The sequence below is a fragment of the Hirundo rustica genome, chromosome 9, assembly GCF_015227805.2.
Source record: "Hirundo rustica isolate bHirRus1 chromosome 9, bHirRus1.pri.v3, whole genome shotgun sequence".
NCBI lineage: Eukaryota > Metazoa > Chordata > Aves > Passeriformes > Hirundinidae > Hirundo > Hirundo rustica.
In genome coordinates this window covers 16329158-16342593 of record NC_053458.1, presented here as the reverse complement: position 1 = coordinate 16342593, position 13436 = coordinate 16329158, and the positions used below count along the sequence as shown (strand labels likewise).

Genomic DNA, 13436 nt, shown 5'->3' with positions numbered 1-13436 from the left:
GTCTCTTCTGAGCCCCGTTTTATTGCGGGAGCTTTGCTGGAGAGGGATTTGGAAACTACGGGAACGCGATTAGAGATGGTTCTAGTCTCTTACAGGTAGCCGCTCCCTCTGCCCGAGTTGAGTAGGCAGATCAGCCTGTTCAGACGTGTACCACCCTGCCCTCACCAGCAGCACAAGGACTGCAAGCTAACACACATTGATACGGAGCATACGTCTGCTCCAGGACGAGCAAGAGCCGTCACACATCCAAACCCCCTTGAGCCCTGGTGATGTCACCAGCGCCCGGAGCTCGTCACTGACTTTAAGGGACAGCCCCCGCCAGCGAGGCCCCGGGCCAAGCGTACGCCGCGGGCTTCCCCGTCGGCCCCGGGGCTCAGAGGCGGCCGCAGCGGGGTGCAGACGGGCCCTTCCGCTCCCCGCGTGGAGCCGCCGCTCGGCTCCACTCCAGCCGGGCAGGGGAGCCGTCCCCGCGGGGATGGCGGGCACTGAGGGGCGGAGGGTGCGCGGAGCGGGTTCCCCCCGGAGGAGCTGGTCGGGCCGGGTCCCGGGGCGGCGGAGCGCGGCTGAGGCGGGGGGGGGGGGGGAAGAAGGGGGGGAAGGCGCGCGGACGGGCACTCACGCGGACACCGGCGCGCGCCGGGATTTTGCTGCTGCCGCCTTTCGCCGCGCGCGCGCCGCCGCCAATCCCGGCCCTGGGCGGAAGCCGCGGCCCCGGCCAATGGCGGCGCCGTGCGGGGCAGAGCGCGCTGCCATTGGCCGGCCGGGGGGGCGGGGCCCGGCCGGAGCGGCGCGCGCGGGGCGGGGCGGGGCCCGGCGCGGGGAGCGGCCTGTGCCCGCCCGGAGCCCGGCCCCGGCCGGGGCGGGGTTTGCCCGCCGTGTTCCCGGCCGCTGGAACGATATTTGGCCGTTAGGCTTCTTTTCTGCGTGTGGTTATTGCGAAATAATCTAGTCCCAAATCCCCAGTAAGCTTTTGTTCTCATTAGGTCCGATATAAATTCAGTCAAATGGCGCAGAGGCCAAGGAATGGTTCCACCTACACCGTTATAACGGGGGAAACGGCTTGGCTTGCAGCTTTGCCTTAGCGCCTGATTACACAACAAAAAGGATCGCACAGAACACAAAATTAAATTTGCATCTGGGCTGTAACTGCTGACTAGCAATGAGTAGGGCTAGGAAATTTAGTGGAACTATTGGAACCATTCACAGCAGTGTTTTGCAGATGTTTGGAGTAGTTGGATTTTATTGAAACCAATGCAGTTGTATGTTTGTAAATAAAAGAACTTAGCACTTCTTGTCTGTTATCCTTTTTTGGTCTTCTTTGGAAAGAAGAATGTTTCTTCTTTTTTAAAGGTAAAAGAATATTACTCTTGTTGAAGAGTAGCTCCACTTGATAATGCATAGATCTCTTGTTCACTAGAATATGAACCAGAGTACTCTTGTTTATTGCATAATTCAGGTAGATCTGTAACTGCAGCCCTTGGTAAATAACAACCAATCCTGGGGTTGCTAAAGTTCCCAAGGCAATGTTCTAGCTTCGTTTTACCTTATAACAAGCTGTATTCAGGTTAACAAATTGTTAAATGCAGAAGCAGGTCCCACCACTTTTGTTGTGTTTCCTGTTACACGTTTTAGAAGGAGGGTGCAGAAATTAATTGCTGAGCTGCTTTGTTGGTTTTAGCAGATTTTAGGTTGATGTTGAGTTTTTTCTTTTCCAACAGTTGTTCTCATTTGCACTTTCTGTTTAGGGCTCTAAGAAGTCAGCACAGCAGCTTGAGATTTAGTGAAGTTAAGTATGTAAGCTCAATAATTTCAGTTAAGTGTGAATGTATTTAAAAGCAGATTATGCCAAACATTAATTAAATGAGTTATAATGACAAAATAATGTAGGCCAAATTCTGTTCTTTCTTTTGTCTATACAATCTTACAGAAGTTCAAAGGGCACCGTAAGCATTCATGAGTGCAAGTTTGTCCTAGTGCTAATGACAAGCAACATCATTCTAAATTAATCTCTTGGGACAATCTTACCTACAGCCATTTCCAAATACTGTTGAACCAGGAATTATATTTGCCAATTAATACTTGCAAAATAGTTGCTGATTATTTACAGGTTGCGTACTTAGCTCTGCTGCCTCCTGGCCAGGTCACGGTTTCATCCGACTTCCTTGGCCTCTCTGCCTTGGAGTTGTCCTCATGTGGAATACCAAATCACCACCATTTCTGTACAGCTCCCATTATTGGCACTTCTCTGTCAGTCATATCCATACATAACTTCCTCCCCATGACTTCAGTTGTACCTTCACGCAGCAAGAAATCTGCTTTTTTTAGATCTTCTTATCAAGACCCTGTCTAGCTGTGGTTTCTTTCCCTGTAATATCTCAATTTATCTTCGTTCCAACACCTGAAATTATTTTCATTTAGACCCAGGTCATTTTTCTAGTTTGATCATTAGCTCCTTTCCATTTCCTCCTTTCTTATTGATCAAAATATGTTGTGCTCTCTCATGCCATCCTTCCAGTGATTGTGGTTCTCTACCATGTCAAACATTCTTTTTTGTTCTCACGAGCATAACTGGCTTTGTAGTATAATCTCATGGTGTTTCTTAATTTATTGCCCTACTCTTTAGACTGCCAGAAACGCCAGCCTTGATGCTTGTCTTCATTTCTGTCTTGCAAAAGACTTTTTGACTTGTTTCTCCTCTGTTTAAGGAGGATGTTAAATCACATTGGATATGACTCTTCTCCTATCTTCTCAAAAGTCACATCTTCATCCATGTTTTCTCCATGTACATCTTCACAGGGGAGAGACAGAGTATATGTACCGTTTCCACTCTATTTCCTCAGTACTTGCTTAAATACCTTTAGCTTATTTTTGCTCTGTTTTGAATGAATGTAGAAAAAGTAAAGGTATAGCTTCTGCTCCACATCTGCACAGCTTCTGTGCCTTTGCTGTAGCATGAGACACTCCTTTGCTGTTGACTTGAATAAGCAGAAACTCCTTCTTCACTGGTGGGGCAAAGAAGGCTCCACCTTCTCATTCAACACTGAGCATCCAGTTCCAACCATGTGCCACAGTAGGAACTTCTCAGAAGGAAAAAGAAGAAATTGCATCAACTAAAAACGACAAACAAACAGCACATCTAACTGTGAGCCAAACTGCTGCACTGTCTTCTCTTGTGGCTTTATCTCTCGGTTGGACATGAAGGATGAGAAGCCAAATGATGAGCCAGGCTCGTGCAGAATGTTCCCTACGGCTGACAAGCAATCGCCAAAACCCACATCTGGGAGCTCGCCAAGAAAGGATCCAAACATTGCTGTGTGATGGCATCCACTGCAGCTGAATCACTCTTTTTGTATCTGCTGACAGGCCTAAAAGAGTCTGTGCTGACACTGGAACACATCTATTAACCACTTCCTAGGTCAATTAAACTCGAAGCCTCCCTGTGTTTGTACAGCCTTAGTGAAACAATAAGCAAGATCCAGGAAGGTAATTGATGAATTGTATCCAGCACAGAGGCAGCAGATCCTTAACATCCCCTTGCTGCCATGAACCTCTGTTCATAAATTAGAAACTTACAATTAGCAGTTAGAAACTACTTAGAAATGAACAAAGAAAAGCAGTTGTTGCCCTGTCAGTATTAGAAATATACATATATATATATATATACACATTTATACATATATACATATAGGCAAAATTCAATTTTAATGACAGTAGAGACTGTTAAATGTACTATTCAGTTTTCATTAGCCTAAATGACACGTGCTTTCCTAATTACTCTTTTTGTTAGCAATATGATTGTATGGCAAAAGTTTGCTCTCTTTGGCACCAGGTTGAGGCAAATCTCTTCATGCTATTGTGCCCTTTAGGAATACTGTCAAATTCAATCATTCAGGACTCATGAGTCTTGCACTAACATGAAGAGATTGATTTGAAAACCATGGGACTAAAGTCCTTCTGGTTTTTTTTCATTTTCTATTTCCATTTCTTTACCAGGAAAACTGAGATTGCCAGCTTTGCTCTCACATGCAAATAAGTGCAGCCCTAGAATAATGCCTCAGATGTGTCAGTGACTGTCTCTATCAGCATTTTCTGATCAGTTATATCAAGAATTGTTGTGGTGTCAGAAAACATACTACAATAGCAATGTCTACAGCCTATTTAAAGGCAGTTAAAAATAGATATAAAAATTACTTCAGGCAAAGAATCAGAGGAATTCTCAACCTTTTATAAACTAGGCCTCATCCAAACAAAGTATGTTTTAATAAAATCCATTGATATATACCTAATAAGGAATGTAGGCTCTCCTACAAAGTGGAAAAGTTTAAAAAGGCCAGCTGAGTAAGCTGATGAGTTTGCTGCAGCAGAACGGGTTTGTACAAACCTTGACTTACAGACAGAGCGCAGCTGTTAATATTAACAATTTTTATCTGTATGTGCTAAGTGCTGAGGGTGGCTGGGCCATGGTGTGCACGGTTCTGATGCTCACATTGCAAGATGGACACTGAAAAAGCAAAGTGAGTGTGGAGAAGAGCTATAGGATGATCAGGAGTCAGAGAAAATGCTATGTAATTGAAGAACAAAGAACTTTAACTTATCCAATGAATCAAAGAGTTTAAAAGGTAAGTTGATAACTAAAAATATATACACAAAAAGAATGTTGAATATTTGAAGCTACCAGACTGAAATAAGAAGGAATAATGTCTAGTAGCTGGAATCAAGCAAAATAAAGTAGTTTTCAGTACCTGCTTCAGTACTGACACTAAGTATTCCTTGGAATAGTTAAGAGCCATCATTGATTGCTTGGCTTTGGGTGTCTTCAGCTTGAGACCCAGTGTCTCCCTGGAAAACACAGGCCAGGCAAACACAGGCTGTGTTGTTTGAGTACAGCCGGCTTAGTTAGGGATGAATACATTTGCCAGTGATTTACAGATCGGACTATGTACTCCCATTGTCTCCTTTAGACTTCATAAATAAATTTCTATACTTTGTAAACTCGCCAAAACTTCTATAAATAATCCTCTTCCTCCTACACCCCAAGTTTAGCTTTACTTTCCACGTGTGCCTCGTCTGTATTTGACTAGTTTGTCCCACTTGCACAGCACTGTGGCTGGAAAAATATCACTGACAGGTTTTGGAGGCACTCACTTCTTGTCTCAGCTGCTGAGACTGCACAACACCTCTCTGGAAAGTTTCTTAAGTGGTGTCATGGCCCTCACTTTTATTCGACCTCTAGGAGAATGTGCTTCATCAGTTCAGCTTTCTCTATAGCTTGTCTGGGGTTGTGCTTCAGAGATGTTTCAACCTCTCAAAGAAAACAGATAAAATCAAAGCTTTCCTCAGCAGCAAGTCCATTTGAAGTCATTTAGGTGCTCTTGTAATTGCAGCAGCTTTTGTGATTGCTTTCACCTAACAGGAATATTTGGTTTGGCCAAAGTGGTACCTGCGTAACTGAGGGCAAATCTGGCATCTTATGTGTATTAGCAGTGTGCTTTTCCTTTCCTCCCGTTGTATATTGTCTCTTTGAATGTAGAGCTACAGTTGTCTTTGTTGTTCTTTTTATTTTATCAACACACAAGATTTTCCTTGTGGTTAAATAGGAGATTCTGGTTTCCTAGTAGATGTGTAGATAACACAGTGTTTTTGCTCCAGTAGCTGACATAAAGCTGGATGTGGTAACCTCACTTACTGAACGGTTGTGTTGTCATTGGGAATACTCACACATGTAAAATGAGTAGGACTTGGCCCTTTGGCCATATTTTTGTAATAAAAGATAAAATGAGATTTTTAGGAAACTGCAACTTATGACCATAATATTTATGAGGCTGTCAGGACTGCACTGTAAAAATTCATATTATTTAATTCTTCACCCTGACACTAAAGCATCATTTCATTTATATGCAAATAGGAATATGGTGTTTCTTCACTGAAGAAGCTGTTTGAATTATTCAGATTTTATTAATAAAGCTTCATAAATAAGTATTTTTTCTACTCAATTGGTAGTGGCCAGGGGAGAGAATCTATTTATCAGACTTTGTTATTATGAGCTTCATAACAAAATATGAAGATTTATGGAGTACATAATTAGACGTTATGTGATTCTGATGGAAACACTGGGTTATCCAGATGAAATACTGTTTTCTTTATGCATTTCTCCTTGGCAGAGGCACTTTCTGGAAAACGGACAAAACCTGTCCCCATCACTAAGTTCCGAGAAATGCCTATGAAAGGCAGCAAAGTTTAATACCTTTTTTAATCATACACACTTAAACAATTTTGAAGAAAAGATGCCTAAGGAAGACTATAAGGAATGCCAGGGAGAAGCAGGCAAGGAAAATTCCTCCACTGGGCAGAGGTGCTGGCGTGCAGCCCGAGGTTTAACTCTGTGTGTGGCAGCTCAGTCCAGCCTGAAACCACCTGGTTTTCAAACCATCATTTAGGTGACCAGCAGTTAATGTTCCCTTCAGGTACCCATCCTAGTGAGAGTCCAGATGTGAAATACCTGCTGAACACTACAGAGCAGCCCACAGGGACTTATTGCTGTATGCTGTAACCCAAGCAGCAGGGTGAGTTTTAATCTCACCCACAGAACCTCTGAAATCCACCATAACAAAACTGTAAATGAGCAGTAGAAGAGAACATCCAGGCTGCAAGGCTGGTGCAGAGACCTGAAGATGTTTTGCAGGAAAAGTTGCTGGCTTGAATTTTGACACTGGTGATTTGGTATGGACTAAATTTACTGAATTTAGCGTTTGTCTGGGAACACATCTTGGGGAAATCTCTCATCATCTCAAACTTATCAAGACTGAGAAATGAGCCTGTGTACATGGACTTTCTTGAACCAATTTTTTGCATGTGAAATAAGGGTCTGTGAGCCACTATGCTGGGCTCCATGCACCTAAGCACTTAAGTGCATACATAACTTTAAACACGGGTGTGACCTTGAAGGCACTGAACTGGGTTCTGTGCTGCTGTGAGCGGCGTGTGCCAGGTAGATAAGTGTGTTTGTGAGTGTGTGTAAATGGGCAGGCAGCTACCTGAAGGACCTTGGTTTGGATAAACCACCCACAGAGGCAAGGGATGTTCTGAAAATTTTAAACTCTGCATAGTCATTGTGGACCTAATTATGGTTAGAGCAAAACGTAGTCATGTACATTAATTCCTGCCCTTTAACACATGACCCAGGTGTTTTGAATTCCTAAAAATACCACCCACCTTTCGTGCTAGCTTGTATAACTATTATTTTATTTTATTTTATTTTATTTTATTTTATTTTATTTTATTTTATTTTATTTTATTTTATTTTATTTTTATAACATTGAGTAAGACCTGAGAACACCACACCTAGAGTAGTCGTTGCATTAATTTTTGAAGATGAATGAATACTGTAACTCTGTAACTTTCACTTCTGGATTTTAATTAGAAAGAATAAAGTCGATACAGTAATGATGGGCTGATTATCCCCCCCTGGGGCCTCTCCCCACCCTGCCCATCTCCCTCTTTCAGCCCAGCCTGGGCTCATTGCTTTGGGTTTTGGTGGTGGGGTAACAGTTCTGTTCTCTTGCTCTTTCTAGCCCTGCTTAGTTGTGGGCTGATGTCCTGGGCTGTCCCTGTGCCCAGGGAGGTGACAGGGGGGTGTGGGAGCTGTCTCCTCCCTGCCCATGCTGGAGGTTCCTCCCAGCACTCCACGGTTATATTATACCTGGATTATTATAGGTAGATTTTACTGAGGAAGAAATGCTGCACTCATCTCAGTTCTCCTTCTCTCCTCCAGTGCAAAGATGTACAGCAGAGACTCTCCATGGAAGCTTTCCAGACCAGGTCGGTTTTGACCCAGGTGTTTCCAGTGTGGCAGCTCTCTTTGCACATCCCTGTATGTGCTCCTGGTTCAGACTCTCAGGTTCTTTGGCCCAAGGAAGCAAATATAGAAATTTAAATTGGGCACCACATATCCTAGTGTGGGCAGCTAAGCAACCCAATTTTTAGGCTCTCATAGCTTAGCAGTAAATTGGAAGAATTCCTTGCTCTGGATTGTGATAGATGTGTAACTTTCTCCTGTTGCCACTTCAATTTTTCCTTGGGGCAGAAACACTGAAATCTAAGAAAAATGATTAATTTCTTGTAATCTTTCATATTGAAAGTAGTCATATTTCCAGGTCAGCTGCCTCTAATGCTTCTGCAGTGCTTACCAGCTAGTGTAGGAATAACAGTGCTGAATTTGAATATGCAGCTTTTTTTTTTTCCTGTGGATTTTTTTCCCTTTCACTGAGAGGATAGCATGCCTTGGAAAGGCTTTAAATAAAGTGTGTACTGGTGCACTACAGAACTGGTTCTGTATTAAATTCCAAGGATGAATTCTCTTGTGAGTAGTTTGCTGCAACTTGACTGGTTCATTTATTTTTAAAGACAATTGTCTGGGGTTTTTGATTTTTCCTTTTTTGTTGTTGTTATTCTCAGCTACGGGTGATGAAATGCAAACTAGCTTCATAGTTGTTACATGAAAAACTACAATGAGGTGACTTTTTTAATGCCAGGATAAGGTGGTAACTTCTGTGGGCTGGCAGAGGAAGGTGGTGAAGGTGGTGTGGCTTTGGCCCCGTGTGACAGGCACAGCTCTGGTCAGGGTACAGCAGAAGGCTTTTCTCAAGCTCTGGCACAGGGGAGGCAGGGATGTGATCATGTGGGAAGGCAGTTCTGCCTCTCCTCCTCCCTGCGTGGAAAAGCATGCCATGTTTCTAGTCTGCTGTGACCTCTGGCAAGTAAGTGAAAGCCATGCTCTCCTTGTTACCGAGTTACACGTTCAGGTGTCTCAGACAAGCCCTCTCCAGACAGGTGAGGCAGTGACCAAATAGCACATATAGCTGCATCTGGAATAGACAGGACACTCACTTAGAAATGAACTTCTTTGAGCCCTCAAATGCCTCAATCTTCTAATGTTCCTTTAAGCATAGAAACTCACCTAGAATATTTTATTATGTGACACTGCCTTGCCTGTATCTGGTTGCTTGCTTTCTGCTGTAATATGTTTTCTGTGGGAAGGCATATAGGACATTAGTTGTTCCAAAATTCCGTGTATACAACACCACTTCTGGAGTTTGGGGATCCCCTTCATATGCTCAGTGAGGAAATATTTTAGTGCTGTAATTTGGTGTCAACATGCTCCAAGTAGTGGGTTTAGTTGCACAGGAGCTTTCCAGGGAGACTTTTGGTGACTATTTTCTGACTTTAGTTCTGTTCTACACTCTGTGGTATGCAAGCCACAGGACCAAGTGTTACAGCCACAGAAATATGTGTGCTCACTACGAAACTGCTTCCTGTTGCAGCTACAACATATAGAAACCATGAGTTAAATTCTTCAGAAGTCATGCCACTATTCAAGAAAGCAGCAAGCCCAAAACATTACCTGTGGAGATGGAAATGTTGTTGTCCGATAGGCGTTTCTAAAATATCTAATGTTAAGAAGAAAATTGAAAATTAATTTTAATTCATGAGTAGCACAGGGAGTACTCCAGATATTTTGCCTAACTGAAAATGCACCTACTAGCATTCCCTGAAAGGTGCATGAGGGATGCAATGGTTGCTGCTCATATTCTGTCCATAGGAGTTGTCAGCTACCCAGTGACTAGTGACTACATGCATTCAATAAACATGGGATGTTGAAATGTCCCTGGTTTTAATACAAATGTGGTAGCAAACAAAACATCCCTGCCCTAAAACTCAAGGCTTTAGTTACTCTTTTCTATGTATACTTCCTCTCAGATTAGCATTATAGAGAGGACTGTATTTCCTCCTAGTGTACATCAGTCTAAGAGAGGTGGAGTTAACCCTCAGCTCACTGACCAGGGCAGAGCAGCAGCGGGACTGTCTGGGCTTTCCCTGTGCCTGCCGCGCTTTCGTCCAAAGAGCCGCCAGCACAGGAGCGGATGCAAGTCCATGGCATTCTCAGACATGCTCTCTGCCACAGAAATCTCTCACATTCTCTCTTTTAACTCTCTGTTAACTGAAATTTGTGTCAAAGTACAAGGAGTCACTCTGGAACAGGTATTATGTATGAGTTTTGAAAACAAATGGGAAAGCAGTAGGATTGGATGGAAGGACTGAGAAAAGGATTTTTTACAGATAGCAGAAGCAGTTTTGTAAACAATGCTGGTAAAACTCTAACAAAGGACAGAACAGACTGGAGACAGTGGTGCTAAACAGGGGCTGGGACCTCACAGGAACACTACAGCGCTCATTTCGAGTGGCTGGGGAGAGCTGAAGTCTTCGTGTTTGTTCTTCTAGCGAGGACCATGAAGTTGTTGTGGAAACATACAACTTAGCAGGGTGTCTTCCTTCAGAGATTTGAGTAAGGGAAAGGAAATAAGGCAGCGGTAATGCCTCCCTCCACTATGAGCACTGCCTTTCATGCCAGAAGAAAGGCACAGCCTCTCAGCCCTTCTGATCCCTATTATATTCAATATTCTTATAGCCACAGGCTTTGTGTCCTAACCCTTCCCTCTCATCTCGGAAAACTCAATTTCCTCTTGTTTTTTATCCAAAATACATGCTTTGGACACAGCTAGGGGTATTGTGTTGTAGATGGTCTGTTTATCCCAGCGCACTCTTGCATAGCACTGACCAATGGGACCATGTTTTCTGCTGATTTTATCTGCGTTTGCATATAAACAATGCAAACAAAGCTGTGTGTAACAGTTTTAGTTGATAACATTTGGTATCCACACAGCTCTAATGAAAGTTACTTCCTAAGGAGAGGTGGAATGAAAAGTCCAGCCTTAGATGAAAAGGTAGTCTAGAGAAAATCCATGGAGGAAAACAAGGAGAGACATTTTTCAACAGATCCTGCAATCAATGAAGAGCTGGTAGGGATAGCTGAAGATGAAAACTGTCATAATTCTACATTAAAATTGGCCTTTAGAGGATTAATTTTAATGTTTCTGCAGGGTGCTTACACTGAGAAGCATTAAGGTCAAAATGCAAGTATTTCAAATTAGGAAAGCAAACGGATTCAATGATAGCTTGAAATAATCAGATTTCTTAATGGGAGACTTCAGTGAGGATGAAATTACAATAAAAAATAGATTGCTAAAGCAATGAGAGCAGTAATGTGCAGCCACAGGAGAACTGGGGTGTGGAAGAAAGCCAGGGTCAAGGATGAAGTCAGCATCCCAGCCAGCAGGGACAGCCAACAGGTCAGACTGGGGCAAAACAAGAGAGTGAGCAGCACATGTATAATAAATGTGATAGGCAGGGCCAAATCCTGCCCGAGCTTACAGCAGTACAACTTCAATGGCTGAAACCTCTTAACACAATGTCACTTCCAATATGATCTAACAACATATGTGCAGGCTTTTATTTAAATCACTGCACAAGGCTAGATTTTCCACTCTCCTATGCCGTTTCTAGGCAATTGTAACTTCATTGTTCCACTGCTATTACTATTGTGGTCTTAGATACTGCTGAATGTCTTCTCCCGTTATCTTCTTTAAGTAAAAATTTACCTGTTTCTTATTGGCCTTCTATTTCAGCAAGACTAAATTCTTCAAGTTAAAAGATCATTTTAGGCAAGCATGATATTGTACAGTATTTCTTGAACAGTATACTATTTTATTCAGATTTTAAAACTGAATTCTTTGTGCATTCTACCCACTGATACTCATTTTAAAAAATTTAGAGGTGTGTGGGTTTGTGGTGTGGGGTTTTTTTGTTTGTTTGTTTTTGGTGGTTTTTTTTTTTTGCTACACTGCTAGTATTCATGCTTTCCATATTTTGGTGTCAGTGGTTTGAAAAAAGGTGATAAACTGATAAACAGGAGAGTCAGCTCCCATAATTAATAAGCTGCTGGAAAACTGACTTTGTTTGAAACACCTTTCTTGTAACATCTTTTATATTTGTAGAATTTATATTATTTTTGAAGTTGTCACTGATGTGAGATCAGCTATTTTAATCTAACACTTAGCTTTCCATACAAGTAATCTGCAAGTATGCATGCACACAAGGATTTACCACTCTAAACCCAGAAGAAGCTACAGGTATTTATGGTTTTGAAGTCTAGCTTTCAAAACTCTCGTTCTTTCATTCTCGTTGTTTGGCAAGAAAAGAAACAAACCCCTATGGGTGATGTTAGAAATAAAAATCAAAAAATTACAAATCTCTAAAAGCCGCCACATCCCTGCCCTAAAACTCTAGGCTTTAGTTACTCTTTTCTATGTATACTTCCTCTCAGATTAGCATTATAGAGAGGACTGTATTTCCTCCTAGTGTACATCAGTCTAAGAGAGGTGGAGTTAACCCTCAGCTCACTGACCAGGGCAGAGCAGCAGCGGGACTGTCTGGGCTTTCCCTGTGCCTGCCGCGCTTTCGTCCAAAGAGCCGCCCAGGAGCGGAGAGCCACGGTTCCTAAAAGCGTTCTGTTCCGTAGCTGCATGCAGAAGAAGGTGGAAATACAGACAGGAGAAACTGTGCTGTGCCCAGCTGGCAGCATCCCTGGCAGAGCTTGGCAGCCTCCCGGTGGGCACAGGGCGCTCCCGGCAGATGGTGGCACTGGGGCCTCGCACCAAAGCAGCCTGCCAAAGAGAAGCTCTGTACCGAGAGGGGAGGAATACAGGTGTCACTTAAGGCAGCAAGCTTGAAATATTAAAAGGAGGACAGAACTATGGTAAGGAGAGTTCTTTTAGGAAATTGCCTGTGGACTGTATTTTAATGTTCTGAAGCGGTTCCCCCGAGCTATTTCACACAATACCCGCTTTTCTTGAGTTTCAGAAGTACTAATGATTCGATGGATACAGAATCACAGAAAGCTCCTGAACTCCTACTTTCTTCCACTGCCTTGAAGTCCTATTTTCAGCTAGTGGTTCAGAACTACAGAGCATTGCAAAGGGGCAAAAAACTCTCTGTGATGTTAACTGATACCTTCTTTGAAAGAAATTAATTTTAAACCAGAAAAATTGGATGTTTATGAATGAAATTTTGTTTCTTTTTCCTAAGAACTGCTAGATTACTAACCTAGATGCTTGGTTTAATGCCACAATTATAGTAATGAAATGCAACATTGGCTTTTGTGTCTGGTATCAGGGTTGTTTTTTTTCCCTCTCTTTTCCAATACTTCTGTAGATATTTCATGAGGGTACTTATGTTCAAAATAGAAATTACTTTAAATGCTGTAAATATGAATAGAAATGTGGTGAGTAGCAAGCCCCTGTCCCCAGTTTAATATGAGGATAGTCCTATTTTAATCCTTTCCAAACATATGGCAAACAGTTCCTTGTCTAATGTCTAATGTATAATTTTACCTTGTAAAATGGTAGAAATGCCATTTTGTGCAAATTTCAGTTTTATAGGACCTAAGACACTGGCTGCATACTGTCTAGCTATGTAAATCATCATGGGAAAGTTGGCTTGGTTTTATAGCAAATAACATTGCTGAGATTTTTCCCTATTAA

The 13436-nt window shown here is 42.5% G+C and overlaps 1 long non-coding RNA gene across 1 annotated transcript in view; it reads left to right on the top strand.

The window, feature by feature from the left end:
- The window catches only part of LOC120756807 (uncharacterized), a 49404-nt gene extending 49114 nt beyond the window's left edge, over positions 1-290 (top strand). Inside the window, exon 6 of the long non-coding RNA XR_005702241.2 lies at positions 86-290. This is a non-coding gene — a long non-coding RNA (uncharacterized LOC120756807). The remainder of the gene's footprint in view (positions 1-85) is intronic.
- The last annotated feature ends 13146 nt before the right edge of the window (positions 291-13436 follow it).